Here is a 20671-nt window from a genome sequence, read left to right on the forward strand (position 1 = left end):
ATGGGTGATAAGCTAGCTAGAGGATTCTTTTCCACACATGATACATTCAAACACAAATTGATTTCCAGTTGCTTTTTCGATAAACCATAAACCTCAACACCCCAGATTAACCGTGACATCACTAATTAACCCTCAGATTCTCCTTTAGTTATTGGATTGGATGACATCATACGACAACGCAAAGCATTCTTCAAAAGTTCCCTACATGACATCATAATAGAGATACAATCAAAGATCATTACGTTCTATGAAAATCATAATTATTGACAAAGCACTTGTAACTATGACATCATGATACTCATGCTAGGAATTTACTTAACATGATTGTGAAAACAACCTTAACTACTTGTTAATATAAGTTTGTGACGATTATGTGAAACTCCCTTAATTCCATTCTAGCACCAAATTCAAGCATGCAAATTAAGTGTGCACCCTTAATCAACAAACAAGAATAAGTTATCCATCAAATAGTTAAGTAAATTGCATTCACAATTTATGAAGTCACAAATGGAATTAATCAATTCATATTGCAAATATAATCATTGTTTCAAAGTCTCCCCTAGCTAAATCAAGTTTAGCTCCTCATGTTTACAACAAAACAAAGAGAATATAAATTAAACATTGAAAACAAAGATTGAATACACCTAGAAACGCTCCAACGATCCAAGCTTGAATGGCCAAAACGTCCAAGGCTTCTCCTCTCTTCTTTCTCCTTCTTTGTTGTGGCACAAGGGTGTTTAGGTATGAATTATGGTGATAGATGGATAGGGGGTGGATGACGGCTGAATGAATGTAGAGAATGAATATCGATGTCTAGAGAGAGCTATTTTGTGCGGCATATTGTGTATATATAGAGGGAGAAAGGTTAAGACCTGAATTAATTAATTTGGGAAGGTTTTAAGACTCCAAATCCTCCAAGAAAAGGGTAACAAATCAGAATTCTAAGAGGAAAAGGGAAGGAAAGTTGCAGCATTGTCTAGGAGAAAAGGGAAAGGTGTTTTATTGCAAGGAAATGGGGGAATAAGGGAATGTGGGGTGCGGCACATCTAGGGATAGGAAGATATGTGGCAGAGTTTGGAAGAAAAAGGGTAAGGAGGGTGCGGCATAGACTAGGAGAAAAGGGACCTTTGGTTTGTGTCCTAAAATGCATAAGAAACCTTCAATGTTCCTGGAATTTAGGGACATTTAGGATTAGGAAAGGTTAAAACAAAATAGGAAACCTTGGCTTAACTTTCCTATTTCAAGTAGGAAACCTTCTTTGACTAGGAATTCTTCTCTGATTAGGAATCCTTCTTTGATTAGGAATCCTAACATCTTTAGGTCATCAATTTCTTCCATTCCTTTTGCTCCAAGCATATGCTATCCATTCCAAGTCCAATTTTGCTCCAAAATGCACCTTCTTGGTACCTTAGCCATATGAACCTATAAACACACGAAAATAGCTTAAAATACTAAAATAACTATGAATTAACAACATAAATGTAAAAAAACAAGCAAACTAAGTCGTCTAAATATGCTCCTATCAAGCGTACCTAATTAACTTGGGGTGTTGAGGTTCATGGTTCATTGAAAAAGCAACTGGAGATTGTTTTGTATGCAAGTATGTCATGTGTGGAAAAAAACCTCCTAGCTAGCCCATCATCCATTTATTTCCATCAAATTCGTACAAATCTACCTAGTTCTAGTTTTTATTTTGTTTACTTTATTTTCGTCCAAAACCAAATCCCCCTTTATTTTAGAGTGTCTAACTAGTTAGAATCTGTTTTAGATTGTGTTTGCAAGTGTTTTGAGTCAAGTTAAAACCAATATTCATCCAAAATTGTGTGTAGAGTCAAATCTGCCCAGTTTGTGTTTTTAGGCAGTTTTGAGTGTTTTTAGCTTAGTTTGAGTCTTGTGAACTTGTTTTGAGTCCTTTAAGTTTAGTTAAGTGTTTTAAAGCTTAGTTTTATCTATTTGAGTCAGTTTAAAGTGTTTAGCAATCCCTCTTAATCCCCGGTTTAAGAACGATCCCTACTTACATCTATACTACAATTGCCAAAAGAGGGTTCAATTTGTGTGTTAAGTTAATTTTCGCATCAGTTGAATGTTTTGATGGCCCAATGTGCCTTGTGTTCTAGCTCCATAGGAAGATGGCATGGTTTGCCAAAGACAAGCCGAAATGGTGACATCACAATGGGTGTTTTGTAGGCCATACGATATGCCCACAATGCATCCTCCAAACGCAAGCTCCAATCTTTTCTTGTTGGCCCAACAGTCTTCTCCAAAATTTGCTTGATCTCTATATTGGATACTGATAGGAGCATATTTATGCGACTTAATTGGCTTGTTCTCGTGCATTTACGTTGTGTTTCTTTAGTTATTTTAGTCCTTTATGCCATTTTCGTGTGTTTCTAGGTTCATATGGCTAAGGAAGCAAAAAGGTGCATTTTGGAGCAAAATTGGGCTTGGAATGGATAGCTTACATTTGGAGCAAAAGGAATGGACGAAATTGAAGAGGATTCCTAATCAAATGAGGAATCTTAGTCAAAGAAGGTTCCTACCTATTCTAGGTCACAAAACTTGCAACCTTAAGCCATGCTATGTATCCCCTTGGTGTTTCCCTTCCTTGCCGTGCAAGGGAGGGCCTTCTTTCCTGTTTTAAACCATTTAAACACATTCCTTTTTTCATACCAAGCTCAGCCATAATTCACATACCCTTTTCTATACCAAAATTCTTCCCTAATTTTGGGAGCCTTTGATTTAATAAGCTAGGGTTTTATTTTCTATAACCCTATATAAACTAACTTCCAGCCGCACCCTAGCTCTATTATTCATTCCATCTCAGATTTTCACCCTTTATTTTCACCCTAGCTCTATTATTCATTCCATCTCAGATTTTCACCCTTTATTTTCACCCTAGCCGACCTAACACATGCTCTCCCATCATCATTCCACACCTCCATTGCAGCCACATGCTCTCCCATCATCATTCCACACCTCCATTGCAGCCACCAACCAACCTAGCTGCCACCCACATGCTCTCCCATCATCATTCCCTCTTTAATCCATTCAGCCACATGCTTTCCCATGTGATTATTCAGCCACATCCATGCACTCTTCATGATGGCAGCCACATTCTCTCCCTAGCTGTCATATTCCCTCTTTAATCATTCAACCACCAATAAATAAACATCCATTGCAGCCACAAAACATTCATTCATTCACCAATTCACGCCAGAAATTCATCCCCTCTCTATAACACATCCATACTTCACCATTCTTCATATTTTCTGCCCAAAAATAAGCCTTGCCATCCCCTACATCCATCCCTATCCTAAACACATCATTCTACACCATCCATAACCCCCAAAACTCACAACAAATCCTTGTGCCGCAACAAAGAGGAGGAGAAGAGTGCTTAAACGTTCATACAATTCAAGTTTGAGTTGTTGGAATTTTTAGGTGCTTTCCTCTCCTTGATTTTAATGGTTAAAATTACTTATCTTTGTTTTGTGCGTATGAGGAACTAAATCCCCCCTTGGCTAGGGGGGAATTCGAAATACATGTTTATGCTTGCAATATGATTTGATTACTTCCAATTGCGTTTCATAAGTTGTGAATTCAATTTACTTATCTATGTGAGTTACATTGATTTGTGTGTGTTGGTTGAGAGTGCACGCTTAATTATCATGCATAAATTGGATGCTAGGATATAAGGAAATTTCACCTAATCGTTATGGAATTATATTCACAAGTAGTAAAGGTTGATGATCTCAATCGCGTTAAGTAAATTCTTGGCATAAGTTTCATGCAATCATAGTAACAAGTGCTTCGTCAATGCTTATGGTTTTCATAGAACTTAATGATTCTTGCTTGTATCTCTATTATGCAATCATGTAGGGGACTTGTGGGGAATGTTTTGGGTTGTCGTATGCAATCATCCAATTCAATAACGTTAGGAAAATCTGAGGGTTAATTAGTGCAATTCACGGTTAATCTGGGGCGTTGAGAATTCATGGTTTATTGAAAAGCAATTAGAAATCGTTTTGTGTGCAAGTATAACATGTGTGGAGATGAACCCCTTAGCTAGCTTCCCATCCATTCAATTCCATCAAATTCGATTTTACAATCTGTTCTAATTCAAAAAGTTTGTTTTGTTTTTAAATTCGTCAAAAAACCAATCCCCCTTTACTTTGTTGAGTCATAGTAGTTAGAAATCACTTTAGTTTGCGTTTCTAAGTGTCTTAGGTCAAGTTAAAACCAATTTTCGTCCAAAGTTGTGTCTAGTGTTCAAAACTGCCCAGATTGTGTTTTTAAGGCAGTTTTGAGTGTTTTGGTGCTGTTTTGAGTCTTTTGGTTTGTTTTGGTGTTTTAAAGTTTAGTTTTGCATTCTTTGAGTCTAGTATAGTGTTTTATATTGTGTTATTACGTTTTTGAGTCAAATCCAAGTGATTAACAATCCCTCCTAATCCCCGGTCCAGAACGATCCCTACTTGCATTCTTCACTACAATTGATAAAAAGTTGCTAATCCCTTGGATTGTTAATTTCTGTTTAGTTTTATTTTGTTAGAGTTTTTTTTTTATTTGTGTTTTGTTTTGTTTTGTTGATTTTAGGTACTAGAGAAGCAAGACATGGCACTTGCCAATATTCAAGCTCAAATAACAAATCTTACTTCTCTTTTGTCACAAACGCAAAGAGTTGGTACATTTGATCATAATCAATCAAGGAACGACGTGTTTTCCAATACTTACAATTCGGATTGGAGTGATCATTCAAACTCTATGTGGTGGGAACCTCAACATGTTCAACAAGAAGGTTATTGGCAGCCATATGAGGAGTTCTATTCAACGTCTATGCAGCCACCACAACCTCATATACAATATGCCCAACCAAACTCAGGTTTGTCAATAGATTATGATAAAGTTCTTAATGAATTAATTTCTTTGGTGCAGGGCTCACAAAACCAAGTCGAGGAGGCTCAACAAGGAGAATATTGGCAACCATATGAGGAGTTCTATACAACACCTATGCAGCCACCACAACCTGCCCAAAGCAATGTAGGTAATTCAAGTGATAATGATAAGATTTTTCAATTACTTACTACTTTGACGCAGGAAGTCCAAACTCAAAACAAAGAGAGGCAAATCCAAGACAAGAGGGTGGACAACTTGGAGAAGCAAATTGGGCAGATAGCGGAGTTCGTAGGACAATTTCGTGACCAAGGCAAACTCCCTAGTTCAACCATTGTAAATCCGAAGGTAGGATTTGAAACCACCAATGCTATCACGTTAAGAAGTGGCAAGGAGGTTGGAACGGACCCTCAACCATCAAAATCAAATCACAAGGAAGATGAAAGATTGCAATTTGAGGAAGAGGAACACACCCAACACATGGCAAGGGTGGAAACACCTTTGCCGCAGGCACCTACTGCTCCTACGCCATCCAATTCAGGTAAGGTTGTTCCAAATTTAATTCTTTCTAACCCCATTCCACCCAATGTCCCTATTCCTTGCAGGTTCATGAATTCCAAGGAAGAAGAAAGTGAAAAAGACATCTTGGAAGCCCTTCCAAAGGTGCAAAGTATGGAATATCAAGAATTCGTCAAAGAGGATGTTCTTGAGGCAAACAACCCCAAAGAAGTTGAATTTTATGACACAGGACAAGGACCAATCCTCACACCACATCTGGCCGAGTGCAAAGTCCCTGAAACATTCAAAGAAGATGTGTTTATCCTTGAGTTCATATTGGAGCACATGATGCGAACTAAGTAAGCACACAAATTAAAACCCTCTTGTGACAATTGTAGTATATGAATAAGTAGGGATCGTTCTTAACCGGGGATTAGGAGGGATTGCAAAATCGCTTGGAAACTGACTCAAAAACGTAAGATAAAGTTTGAAACACTAAACTAGATTCAAAGAATGCAAAACTAAACAATAAAAACACTAAACCAAATCAAAAGACTCAAAACAGCCCCAAAACACTCAAAACTGCCTTAAAAACACTTTCTGGGCAGTTTTGAGCACTATGGTGAATTTGGACGAATTTGTGTAACAACTTGAATCAAAACACTTAAAAACACAAACTAAGACACTTTCTAACTAAATTGGACACTAAAGTAAAGGGGGATTGAGGTTTTTACAAAAGTAAATTAAATGCACAGATTGTAATTTAAAGGCAGATTCTAAATGTAAATTTGATGAAAATATGGATGATGGAATAGCTAAGGGGTTCTTCTCCACACATGTCACACTTGCATACACTTTGATTTTCAGTTGGTCTTTCGATGAATTATGGAACTTGACACTCCAAGTTAATTAGGTCCGCTTAAATTAACCTTCAAATTTCCCTAGAATCATTGAATTGGATGAATATGCATCGCAAACAAATTATTCCTAACAAGTTCTCTATATGAACAGCATGATAAAGATACAAGTTAGAATCATTACGTTCTTTGAAAATTATAAGCATCGACAAGGCATTTGTAACTATGAAAAGCATGATACTCTTGCCAGGAACTCAATTAACGCGATTGTTTATAAGCAACCTCCACTACTTGTGAATATAAGTTCATAACTATTAGGTGAAACTCACTTATATTCTAGCGTCAAATTCATGCATGAACATTAAGCGTGCACTCTCAATAAACATACACAAACAAGTTATCAATCAAACAGTTAAACGAATTGAATCCAACATTCATGAAATTCCAACCAAAAGTAATCAATTCATATTGCAAGCATAAACATGGTTTCGAATCACCCCCTAACTAATTAGGGGTTTAGCCTCTCATGTTCAGAGAAAGAGAAATACAATTGAATTTAAACATAAAGCACAAAGGATTGATTACACCTAGAACGCCCAACGAATCCACGTGAATTGGTGCGCGTCGAAGCTCCTCTTTCCTCTTCTCCTTGCTGCGGCAGATTGGTTGTGGGTGGTTTTTGGATGTGTTTCTGGTTTGGGAATGGTTTTAGGGAGGTTTGGTGGTGCGACAATGGTGGTGGAAGTGTAGGATGGTGTGGAATGGTGTGGGAAGTGGTGGAGTTGGCTGTGGCAAGGTTGGGAAATATGTGGAAATGGCTGCAATGGAAGGGGGAATGCACGGCAAAGGTTCTTTGGGTGATGGTGGATGCACGGGTTTGGGAAAGAATGGGGTGTATGTGTGACGGCTTATCGGATTTTAGGTTTATGGTGGCTGAATGTGTATGCACGGTTTTGGGGAGTGAATTAGGTTGAATGGCTTAGGGTTTTTGGGAATGACGGCTTATGAGTATATATGGGGGAGAATCTGAATGGGAGCTACGGCTTAGGGTTGAATAATGAGTTAGGTGCGGCTGAATGATTATTGAATGAAAGGTGAATGAAATGAATTCGGGTGAATGGGATGCACGGCTGCAAGGTTGTAGAACTAGGGTTATTAGGGTGAATGGCTGAGATTAGAACTAGAAGGCTTAAGGTTAATGGATGGTGGATGGGAGAATGCGGCTGCTATGTAATTAGGGTGATTAGGGTTAGGGTTTAAGTGCATAAAAGGGACCAAAGTGCCCTCCCTTGCACGGCAAGGGAAGGAAAGAAGGGGAAAGGCACGGCTTAGGGCTAGAATTTGGGCTAGGGCCTTCGTTTTGTGTCCTAAAGCGCCTACAAGGACTTCAAAGTGGCTAGAAAATACGGACGTTTAAGATTAGGAAAGGTTACCAAAACAGGAAACTTAGGGTTAACTTTCCTAAAATAGGAAACCTTGTTTGAGTAGGATTCCTCGTTTTGGTAAGAATTCATCGTTGGAGTAGGAATTCGTCGTTTCTTCAAGTCTTCAACTCATTCATTCCTCTTTCGCTCCAAAAGACTCCAATTTGCATCTTCTTGCACACTTTGGCCTTATAATCTGAAAATACACAAAAGTGGCCTTAAACACTAAAACAACTAAGTAAACACAACATAAATGCACGAGAACAAGCTAATTAAGTCGCATGAATATGCTCCTATCAAATTCCCCCACACTTAACTTTTGCTAGTCCTCGAGCAAAACAAAACAACTAAAGTAACCAAGACGAAACAAAACAAACAAAACATAACCTAAACCTTCCAACGTTTGCCTCAGGGATTTCCAATGAAACATGACATGTCAAAGATCATTACTCACATAGCTTTTAGTCTTCCTTCCCCTCAAGCACATACTTAATCGTAGTCACCATTCACTAGTTCGCAGTTAATCAATTAAAACACATTTTGAATGTAGTAATGTGCCTTAGAGAATTCCCTCAATTCCTCACTAGTTATGCACTCAATTTTCACTCAGATTTTCTGACTACACACCCTACACTAGTTATATGTGAGAAGATTGATGTAAACATGAAAGACTAGTACTCACATATGTTATAACAAAGAACGCAATTTTTGGAGTAATTAAACGTGTTTAGATATGATCTCATGAATGGAATGCTACTACTCAGATGCGAGAACCAGTGACACCATATGCTCATACCAAATTCAAACTCCACAATTGAAATGCACAACACTCAAGATAGAAGTCAAGGGTTGTAACGGGGCTTGGGGTATTGGCTCACAAGGAAAGGTAGGGATAAACAAAAGTTCTTTAAGCAATAGTAAGTAAGGTAATGAAATTAAGACCTAGAATTCCCTTAGAATGCAGAAATCAACTTTTAAACAAATAGGGGAGATTCAAACAACTCTTAGGGCCTAATTCATTGTTTTGGGCCCTTACTTCAACAACCAATACTTTTCAACTCTTTTTTTTTTTTTCATTTTTTTCTTTTCTTTTCTTTCTTTCTTCTTTTCTTTTTTTTTTTTTTTTTTTTCTTTCTTTTTCTAACCGTGCCTAAGGCACAAAAACTCACATCCATAATCCTTCCCCCACACTTATTTTCTGCAACACATTAATCAAAAAGGATTCATTGCTTACTATGCTTCAAGAACAAGGGTAAGGACAGTCCTATTCTAGGCTAGGTGAGGATGATATGGGTTAACAAAGAACATGGCTAACATGGCTCAATGGGGTTAAACTTAAACACAAAATGAGTGAAGGGCACATGGCTGTTTGGCTTTGATGGTGGTCACTACACAACTTCATCTTGAATATGTGTTATGCAAATCAATTACATGCTTTGAATGAAATGGGCATGAGTTCTAGCATTTGGAACTAAGTGATGAAACGCCTTCTAAGTAGTAACCAAGCAAAGAATAATGAGACCATGCAACGACTTTAGAAAACATTAATGCACAGATTTTAACTCTCCAAATAACGTTTAAGCTCAAGTCTCACAGGGATGTAGCGTTTGTTTGAGTTCATTCCTTCAAGCATGTTACAAAAACTAATTTTTTCTTTTGTGATTACATGTGAATTCATAAACTATAACTACAACCAAGCATAAACCAAATAGTATATCAAACGTCCATCTATGTTTGTAACTTTCTTTAACCATCATGCAATTAAAAACCAAATCCTCATCATTGTGTTGGAAGGTGACCTACGACACAAACAAACACACAAAAACAACTCTTTTTGGGTTTTTCAAAACAATTTTTCAAATTTTTATGGTATTTTCGTATTTTTAAGTCAACACACTCTAAAACACTCTAAAATAGCTTAAAAACACTTAAAAACAGCAAAGAACAAGTTTAGACATGTTAGGTGGTAATACCCTACGAATTTCATGCAAAAATATCTCAAAACAGAATGTTACCCCCCCACACTTAAACTAAACATTGTCCTCAATGTTTCAAGCTTAAAATCACAACAAACAAAAGTAAACACACAAACAACAACTAAACTCATTAAACATGGCAGAATGTAAATAACAAAGAGAAGAGGTTAGGGACGCAAATCTGGTTATGGAGTGTAAATTCCATCTTCTCCTTGTTGAATGCATGGGTTGCCTCCCAAGAAGCGCTTGCTTTAACGTCTTCCAGCCGGACGAGACCTTCTTTTACTCTTCACTCTGGCTCACGGAATGGAGGGTTATGTCCTCCACGGTATACTCCTTGAAATTTCTCGTAGTATAGCTCAATGAATGGGAGGGGATAGTGATCCTCCCTAATGGTGGTGTTTCGGTTCCGACACTCCATGTACATGCTCCCACCACCTTTAAATTGGTTGTTCACCTGCACCACAGAAGGTAACAACCTATTAGTTGAAATAGGAATTGAGATTGGAATTGAAGACTTACAAAAATAGTGTGGTGAGGGCTCAAAAGTGGCAGCCCTATCAACAATGTTTCTATGGCTACTTTCGGCCATATTAGGTGTTTTTAGGGTAGTGGCGTGCTCCTTGTGCTCCCCTCCAATTCCTTCCTCGATGGCGGTGTTTCTAGATGCATCCTTCTTGATTGGTGCGGATCCTTTCGACTCTATATCCTTATGCACATCTATAACACAACAAGAATGAACATCATTAGTATTCTTAATGGATTCAGAAACTTTAAAGTTAATCGTATCACCACCAAACTCCATAGTTAAGGCTCCCTTGGCCACATCAATCTTGGTGTGGGCTGTTTTCATGAAAGGTCGTCCAAGTAAGAGTGGCGATGGTGGAGAGTGGGTTGAATCCTCCATGTCAAGCACATAGAAGTCTGCAGGAAAAATCAAGTGGTCTACCTGCACCAAAACATCTTCCAAGACTCCTCTCGGGTATGCATTAGATCGATCAGCTAATTGAATAATAACACCATCCTTTTTAAGCTCTCCTAGATTCATAGATGCATAAACAGAGTTTGGCATGACATTAATTGATGCACCTAAATCTAGCATAGCATGTTCGAACTTTGTATTTCCAATTACACAAGGGATAGTGAAACTACCTGGATCTTTGCATTTGGGTGGCAGCTTTCTTTGCAATATGGCAGAGACATTCTCACTTACATGAACCACCTCTTTTTCCCAAATCCGTTTCCTTGTTGTACAAATCTTCTTCAAAAACTTCGCATACTTCGGAATTTGCTTTATTGCATCAAGGAGCGGGATATTGACGTGCACCTTCCTAAACGTCTCCAGGATGTCTTTTTCATCCTCCTCTGTCTTGGCTTGCATAAACCTGCTAGGAAAGGGAACATCGGGTGGAACAAAGTTAGAATTAATCAATTTTGAACCCAACTTACCTTTGGTGGCCGAATGGGACGAGTTGGGTGCATTAATGTCCCTAGGTAGTTGCGGCAAGGGTGTTTGTACCCTTGCCGTGGGCTTGCTTGCATCCTCCTCTTCATTTTGCAGCTTTTCATCCTCTTCTTCGCTTGATTTTGGTGGTTGTGGGGTGGTTCCAACTTCCATGCCACTTCTCAAGGTAATTGCGTTGGCGGTCTCAAAGCCTCCCTTCGGATTTGGAATGGTTGAGCTAGGGAGCTTGCCTTGGTCTCTGAATTTCCCTACAAACTCTGCAATCTACCCAATTTGCTTCTCCAATTGATCCACCCTCTTTTCTTGATTTTGCATTGCTTTGGCCTGATTCTTTTGCCCCTGAGACAAATTCGTTAGTAACTTAAGAAGTGTATCATTGTCTAAAGTGTTACCTGAACTTGTTTGGGCAGATTGTGGAGGTGCTTGTGTGGGTGCGAATGGCTTGGTGAAGAAGCCCGGAGGTTGTTGCCTAAAGCCTCCTTGTTGTGGTGGTTGTTGGGGCTCCCTCCATTTGAAGTTCGGGTGGTCTCTCCAACCCGGATTGTAAGTGTTCGAGTACGGGTCGTTCCTTGGTTGGTTTTGACCCTGAAATCCAATCGCGTTAGCGCTTTCCCTTCCACCATTTTCTATGAGTTGCGGGCACTTCTCAGAAGCATGTCCTTGGATCGAACACACCCCGCATACAATCGGTCCTTGCATCCTCATGCCTTCGGCCATCTGAGACACAATGGAAGTAAGATTAGCTAATTGTGAATGAATATCGGGGGTAGAACTTACCTCATGCACTTGCTGCTGTGGGGGTCCTCTTTGTCCTACTCCCTCATATTGTTGAGCGTTCAACGCTCGGTTCGCGATCAAGACCTTGGCATCCATGGGCGTCTTGTCCACCAATGCTCCACCTGCCGATGCGTCGAGCATTTGTCATTCAATTGGTAGGAGCCCCTCGTAGAAGTATTGAAGAAGCAACTCCTCCTTCATCTGGTGCTGTGGACAAGAAGCAACAAGAGATTTAAAACGTTCATAGTACGTAGGAAAAGACTCACCATCTTCTTGCTGGATTCCACTTATCCTTTTTCGTAAAAGGATGATTCGAGAAGTTGGGAAGAACTTCTCCAGAAAAGCCCTCTTCATGCTCTCCCATGATGTGACGGTTCCGGGAGCTAAGTCGTACAACCAATCCTTGGCTTTGTCCATTAAAGAGAATGGAAAAGCCTTCATCTTCAGAATACTTCCGTCGACGTTGACGGGCGTCATGCTTGAACACACCACCTCAAATTCCTTCAGGTGCTTGTTCGGATCCTCCATGGACAACCCATGGTACTTCGGAATGTGGTGGAGCAAGCTTGACTTCAACTCGCACTCATCAGTCTTGCCTTCGGCCGGTGGGGGATATTGGATACACAAGGGTGCGGCATTATCCAATCCCGAAGCGGAAAGCTCCTTGAGTGTCCGGGTGTCTACGGCCATGCCTTGTGGTTCTTCAACAACCCTTGCCGTGGGTTCCTCAAAGATCCCTGCCGTGGGTTCCTCCTCCTCTTCTAGGACTTGTTCTTCAAGCTCAGGTTCCGGGCTTGGTGGATTTGATTCGTGATGCTTCTTCCTTCGTCTCAAAGTCCTCTCAAAGTCACTGTCAAAGTCCAAGATATCCTCACGAATAGGTTGAGAACTCCGAGTCATACACTAGTACCTAAAACAAAAAAAAAAAAAAAAAAACAAAATGAGGTCAGATTCTTTAACAAAAATAAAATAAACAGAAAATACAATCCAAGGGATTAGCAAAGTTGCTAATCCCCAGCAACGCCGCCAAAAATTTGATGCGAACTAAGTAAGCACACAAATTAAAACCCTCTTGTGACAATTGTAGTATATGAATAAGTAGGGATCGTTCTTAACCGGGGATTAGGAGGGATTGCAAAATCGCTTGGAAACTGACTCAAAAACGTAAGATAAAGTTTGAAACACTAAACTAGACTCAAAGAATGCAAAACTAAACAATAAAAACACTAAAACAAATCAACAGACTCAAAACAGCCCCAAAACACTCAAAACTGCCTTAAAAACACTTTCTGGGCAGTTTTGAGCACTATGGTGAATTTGGACGAATTTGTGTAACAACTTGAATCAAAACACTTAAAAACACAAACTAAGACACTTTCTAACTAAATTGGACACTAAAGTAAAGGGGGATTGAGGTTTTTATGAAAGTAAATTAAATGCACAGATTGTAATTTAAAGGCAGATTCTAAATGTAAATTTGATGAAAATATGGATGATGGAATAGCTAAGGGGTTCTTCTCCACACATGTCACACTTGCATACACTTTGATTTTCAGTTGGTCTTTCGATGAATTATGGAACTCGACACTCCAAGTTAATTAGGTCCGCTTAAATTAACCTTCAAATTTCCCTAGAATCATTGAATTGGATGAATATGCATCGCAAACAAATTATTCCTATCAAGTTCTCTATATGAACAGCATGATAAAGATACAAGTTAGAATCATTACGTTCTTTGGAAATTATAAGCATCAATAAGGCATTTGTAACTATGAAAAGCATGATACTCTTGCCAGGAACTCAATTAACGCGATTGTTTATAAGCAACCTCCACTACTTGTGAATATAAGTTCATAACTATTAGGTGAAACTCACTTATATTCTAGCGTCAAATTCATGCATGAACATTAAGCGTGCATTCTCAATAAACATACACAAACAAGTTATCAATCAAACAGTTAAACGAATTGAATCCAACATTCATGAAATTCCAACCAAAAGTAATCAATTCATATTGCAAGCATAAACATGGTTTCGAATCACCCCCTAACTAATTAGGGGTTTAGCCTCTCATGTTCACAGAAAGAGAAATACAATTGAATTTAAACATAAAGCACAAAGGATTGATTACACCTAGAACGCCCAACGAATCCACGTGAATTGGTGCGCGTCGAAGCTCCTCTTTCCTCTTCTCCTTGCTGCGGCAGATTGGTTATGGGTGGTTTTTGGATGTGTTTCTGGTTTGGGAATGGTTTTAGGGACGTTTGGTGGTGCGGCAATGGTGGTGGAAGTGTAGGATGGTGTGGAATGGTGTGGGAAGTGGTGGAGTTGGCTGTGGCAAGGTTGGGAAATATGTGGAAATGGCTGCAATGGAAGGGGGAATGCACGGCAAAGGTTCTTTGGGTGATGGTGGATGCACGGGTTTGGGAAAGAATGGGGTGTATGTGTGACGGCTTATCGGATTTTAGGTTTATGGTGGCTGAATGTGTATGCACGGTTTTGGGGAGTGAATTAGGTTGAATGGCTTAGGGTTTTTGGGAATGACGGCTTATGAGTGTATATGGGGGAGAATCTGAATGGGAGCTACGGCTTAGGGTTGAATAATGAGTCAGGTGCGGCTGAATGATTATTGAATGAAAGGTGAATGAAATGAATTCGGGTGAATGGGATGCACGACTGCAAGGTTGTAGAACTAGGGTTATTAGGGTGAATGGCTGAGATTAGAACTAGAAGGCTTAGGGTTAATGGATGGTGGATGGGAGAATGCAGCTGCTATGTAATTAGGGTGATTAGGGTTAGGGTTTAAGTGCATAAAAGGGACCAAAGTGCCCCCCCTTGCACGGCAAGGGAAGGAAAGAAGGGGAAAGGCACGGCTTAGGGCTAGAATTTGGGCTAGGGCCTTCGTTTTGTGTCCTAAAGCGCCTACAAGGACTTCAAAGTGGCTAGAAAATACGGACGTTTAAGATTAGGAAAGGTTACCAAAACAGGAAACTTAGGGTTAACTTTCCTAAAATAGGAAACCTTGTTTGAGAAGGATTCCTCGTTTTGGTAAGAATTCATCGTTGGAGTAGGAATTCGTCGTTTCTTCAAGTCTTCAACTCATTCATTCCTCTTTCGCTCCAAAAGACTCCAATTTGCATCTTCTTGCACACTTTGGCCTTATAATCTGAAAATACACAAAAGTGGCCTTAAACACTAAAACAACTAAGTAAACACAACATAAATGCACGAGAACAAGCTAATTAAGTCGCATGAATATGCTCCTATCAGCACATAGGTAAGCCACTTCCCCGAATTTCAATTTCCTTTTATACTAACAGGTTGTTGATGATTTAGGCACCCAATCTTGAATTTAAACCTTTACCGGATCAATTCAAGTATCACCTTCCATTCAAAGATATATTCCATGCCGTGGGTTCCAATTGAGCCTAAGAAGGTCTCGTCCGGCTGCAAGACGTAAAAGAAAACGCTACTTGGGAGGCAACCCAATACACTGAATAAAACAAAGCATGTTCATTGATTTTCGAGAAATTACATGTGGAAAAAAAAAAAAAAATGTATCTAACAAAGAAAGAGAAAGATGGAGCCTTCACAAAGGATGTTTATGTGAAGCCCCACTACGTGGCAAAACTCTAGGAGCAGGAGGCATCGGAGCAGGAGGCATCGGAGCAAGAGGCATCGGAGCGGGAGGCATCGGAGCAGGAGGCATCAAAGATAGATCATTCGAGGCCCCAATACTTGGTGGAACGCTAGATGACGCAGGAAAGAGGTGCCTCTGGAAGAAAGCCGCAAGCCTTTGACGGTCACTTTGAATTCGACCTTCAGATTCTTGCAGCTCATCAAGCTTCATCTTCATGCCTGTCGAATAATTATTGGCAAGCACGTGCAAACTTCTATTCTCGTACTTAAGCTGTTTGATCTCTTGCTTAAGATTTTCCACCTCCGCCATCAATGATTCAACTTAACGGGATCGAGCAAGTAGGCGTTGGCCCATGTTGGAAACAGAGCCCGCACACTGAACACTGAGAGCTAGGGACTCTTGAACAGCCAACTCATCGGACCGTCCTGAAAGCAGCCTACTGTCTTTAGGAGTGAGGAGGTTCCTAGCTACTATCGTAGCTGTTGTTGCATCCGTCATCATGGAGTCTTCACCTGTAAGAGGGCCATTAGAAGATAAGAAAGACGGGCACCATACCTTACCCTGACGCGGCGCAACCGGATCACTGCTGAGACTCAAATCTAAGCAAATGTTAGATGGGTTAGATGGGTTAGCCATTTTTCAAGAAGTTAAAAGAGAAGGGTTGGATGGAGTAAAATCTCAAAGGGCCGGAGACGATTTTCACGAATGGGCAATCTTCAAAGTGTGCATGTTAGAGGTGATCGATCACCTCTATAAAAGGAGAGGCGACACAATCACCGATTCAAAATTGAAGAGACACCACTCTTCAAAGCCGGATTTTCCTGCGTAAAGTTCGCCAACTCTTCAGACACAATCTCGGCTTTTTAGATAAAGCGTGCAACTTTGTCAAAAGATCTCTGACAAAGTTGAAGACGCGTGGAGGCCGAGAATGCAGCTACACACTTTTGCCGACAAGCGTGGGTGACAAAGCCGCAATCCCGGCTTTTCAGATAAAGCATGCAACTTTGTCAAAAGATCTCTGACAAAGTTGAAGACGCGTGGAGGCCGAGAATGCAGCTACACACTTTTGTCGACAAGCGTGGGTGACAAAGCCGTAATCCCGGCTTTTCAGATAACGTGTGCAACTTTGTCAAAAGATCTCTGACAAAGTTGAAGACGCGCGGAGGTCATTGCCGCATCCGCACTACTACTTGCCATTACAATTCCTATATACATCAACATTCATGGCAAGGCATAACCCAAAAACGCATGACTTTTCTTCTCGGCCGAGAATGTAACTGCAACCAAACCTCTCAAACATGCTCAGTTTTTCTTCTTCTCTTGAGAACACCTATTCAACCATTGATGTACCCCCAAAGAAGATACCAGATGCCTGGAGTACAGATGAGGAAAGAGGAAACGGTGGATTGAAGCATGTGGAGACAAGCGCAACCAATATATGTGCTGATTCATTCGCTGCTTCTTCAAAAGCAAAAGTATCTCCTATCATCAAGGGCAAAAGCAAAGTTATCTCATATCATGATCTTTCCCTGTCTTTTCCTTTGTCCTTGTTATTACTCGCATGGCAAAGTGAAAAGAGCAATCAGCCGGCACTTGGAGTCAGTCTTCCGATCTGGAATCGACTACCTGGAATCTATTCCCTGGTTGCTTACCTAGCGTTGCTCTCGAGTAGTCATCTTCAACGGTTGATACACTTCCAGAGAAGGGACCACATCTGCTTGGAGAACAGCTAAGACGAGTGACAATGAAAAATCAATCTTTCTAATTCGTACTCTTCAATACAAATTGGACAGATTGAACAAAGAAACAGGTCATCACCTCCACCTCGTGCTTGCCTGCCATGTGTCAGAATCCTCCAGCCCAGTTCAAGAGTAGCCTGTGAAAAATCAACGATTGGAAGAAACCAGAAAATCTTCCAGTCAAACTCAAGATCAAGCCTCAATGCAATCACCAAGGAGAAGAAGGAATTTACACTCCATAACCAGATTTGCGTCCCTAAACTCTTTTCTTTGCTAGTTACATTATGCCATGTTTAGTATGTTTAGTTGTTGTTTATGTGTTTACTTTTGTTTGGTGTGAATTTAGGCTTAAAACATTGAGGACAATGTTTGATTGAAGTGTGGGGGGGTAACTAAGGATGTTGATGCAAATTCGTTGGATTTTATCACCCATAACTTCAAGTGTTGTTCCTTGCTGTTTTAAAATGTTTTTAAGCTGATTTGGAGTGTTTTAGTGTGTTTTCTTTTATAACTCCGAAAATCACATAAAAATTTGAAGGACATGTTTTGAAAAGCCTAAAAAGAGTGTTTTGAGTCGTTTTTGTGTGTTTGTGTCTTAGGGTACCTTCCAACACAATGATGAGGATTTGGTTTTTAATTGCATGACTGTTAAGAAGAGTTATAAACATGGAGAAAAGTTTGATATACTCTTGGTATATGCTTGGTTATGGTTATAATGTATGACTTCACATGCAATCCTAAAAGAAAAATTAGTTTTTGTAACATGCTTGAAGGAAGGAACTCAAACAAACGCTACAACCTTGTGGGACTTGAGCCTAAACATTATTTGGAGAGTTAAAATCTGTGCATTATTGTTTCTAAAGTCGTTGCATGATCTCATTATTCTTTGCTTGGTTACTACTTAGAAGGCGTTTCATCATATAGTTCCAAATGCTAGAACTCATGCCCATTTCATTCAAAGCATGTTATTGATTTGCATAACACATATTCAAGAAGAAGTTGTGTAGTGACCACCACCAAAACCAAATTGCCGTGTATCCTACTTCATTATTTGTTTAAGTTAACCCCGTTGAGCCTTCTTAAGCCTTTATTCCTTGTTAACCCACATTATCCTCACCTAGCCTAGTTTAGGACAGTCCACACCCTTGTTCTTAAAAGATAGTGAGCATGACTTAAATGAATTCCTTTTGAGTTACATTATGCAAATAAATGAGTGTGGGGGAAGGAATGTTTGTTCTTAAGTTTATATGTATGTTTTGAGATTCAAAAGAAAAAAAAAAATGAGAAAAGAAAAGAAAGAAAGAAAGAAAAAAAGCTTGAAAAGATGTAAGAATGAGTGATTAAGTGTTGAATGTTGAAGAAGGGGTCCAAAACACCAAATCTAGCCCTAAATTGTCTAAATTTTCCCTTTTTGTTCAAAAGTTGAGTTTTCATTCAAAAGTGAATTCTAAGTTGATTCGAATGCTTTGCTCACTATTTCTTTAAGAACCTTTGTTTTCCATATCCCCTCTTTGTTAGCCAAACACCCCAAGCCCCATTACAACCCTTGACTTCTATCTTGAGTGTTGTGCATTTCAATTTGTGGAGTTTGAAGTTGGTATGAGTATATGGTGTCAATGGTTCTCGCATCTAAGTAGTGGCATTCCATTCATGAGATCATATCTAAACATGTTTATTAACTCCAGAAATTGGTTTCTTTGTGATATATATATGTGAGTGTTCTTTTCATGCTTACATCAATCTTCTCACATATAACTAGATTAGGGTGTGTAGTTAGAAATTCTGAGTGAAAATTGAGTGCATATCTTGTAAGGAATTGAGCAAATTCTCTAAGGCATGTTACTACATTCAAAACATGGTTTTAAATGCTTAATTGTGAACTAGTATGTGGTGACTATGATTAAGAATGTACTTAAGTGTGAAGATGACTAAAATCTGTGGAGATAATGAATTTTTAACATGTCATGTGCATTGGAAATCCCTGAGGCAACGTTGGAAGGTTTAGATTGTCTTTTGTTTCGTTTTGTTTTGTTTTTTTGTTTTGCTCGAGGACTAGCAAAAGCTAAGTGTGGGGGAATTTGATAGGAGCATATTTATGCGACTTAATTGGCTTGTTCTCGTGCATTTACGTTGTGTTTCTTTAGTTATTTTAGTCCTTTATGCCATTTTCGTGTGTTTCTAGGTTCATATGGCTAAGGAAGCAAAAAGGTGCATTTTGGAGCATTTTGGAGCAAAATTGGGCTTGGAATAGATAGCTTACGTTTGGAGCAAAAGGAATGGACGAAATTGAAGAGGATTCCTAATCAAATGAGGAATCTTAGTCAAAGAAGGTTCCTACCTATTCTAGGTCACAAAACTTGCAACCTTAAGCCATGCTGTGTATCCCCTTGGTGTTTCCCTTCCTTGCCGTGCAAGGGAGGGCCTTCTTTCCTGTTTTAAACCATTTAAACACATTCCTTTTTTCATACCAAGCTCAGCCATAATTCACATACCCTTTTCTATACCAAAATTCTTCCCTAATTTTGTGAGCCTTTGATTTAATAAGCTAGGGTTTTATTTTCTATAACCCTATATAAACTAACTTCCAGCCGCACCCTAGCTCTATTATTCATTCCATCTCAGATTTTCACCCTTTATTTTCACCCTAGCTCTATTATTCATTCCATCTCAGATTTTCACCCTTTATTTTCACCCTAGCCGACCTAACACATGCTCTCCCATCATCATTCCACACCTCCATTGCAGCCACATGCTCTCCCATCATTATTCCACACCTCCATTGCCGCCACCAACCAACCTAGTGATAGGAGCATTTTTATGCGACTTAATTGGCTTGTTCTCATGCATTTATGTTGTTTTTCCTTAGTTAGTTTAGTGTTTAAAGTCATTTTCGTGCAATTTCAGGTTTTAGTGTCAAAGTATGCAAAAAGAAGCAATTTGGAGCATTCTAGAGCATTTTTGGGCCAAGATTGGATAGTGCAAGCATGGAGGCATGAGGATGGACGAATTTGAAGGCTTGAATTCAGTTAGGGAGCTGCAAGGGGGCCTAAAAACCTTATTTCTAGAAGGCTTTATCTATTCACACATGGTGCCTAATTTCTGTATTGGAAGAACAAGCCGTCCTAGCTTGTCACTAGCCGTCCTACCTTGTCTCCTAGCCGTCCTAGCTTGTCTCCTAGCCGTCACTAGCCGTCCTAGCTTGTCCCCTAGCCGTCCTACCTTGTCTCCTAGCCGTCCTAGCTTGTCCCCTAGCCGTCCTAGCTTGTCCCCTAGCTTGTCCAAGCCGTCCTAGCTTGTCACAAGCCATCCTACCTTGTCTCCTAGCCGTCCTATCTTGTCTCCTACCTTGTCCAAGCCGTCCTACCTTGTCCAAGCTACACACATATATCCTTTAAGTGTTTCATG

Source organism: the organism of the source record quoted next, unplaced genomic scaffold (genome assembly GCF_019419815.1).
Source record: "Pyrus x bretschneideri cultivar Hongxiangsu unplaced genomic scaffold, Pyrus_bretschneideri_v1 Contig35, whole genome shotgun sequence".
NCBI lineage: Eukaryota > Viridiplantae > Streptophyta > Magnoliopsida > Rosales > Rosaceae > Pyrus > Pyrus x bretschneideri.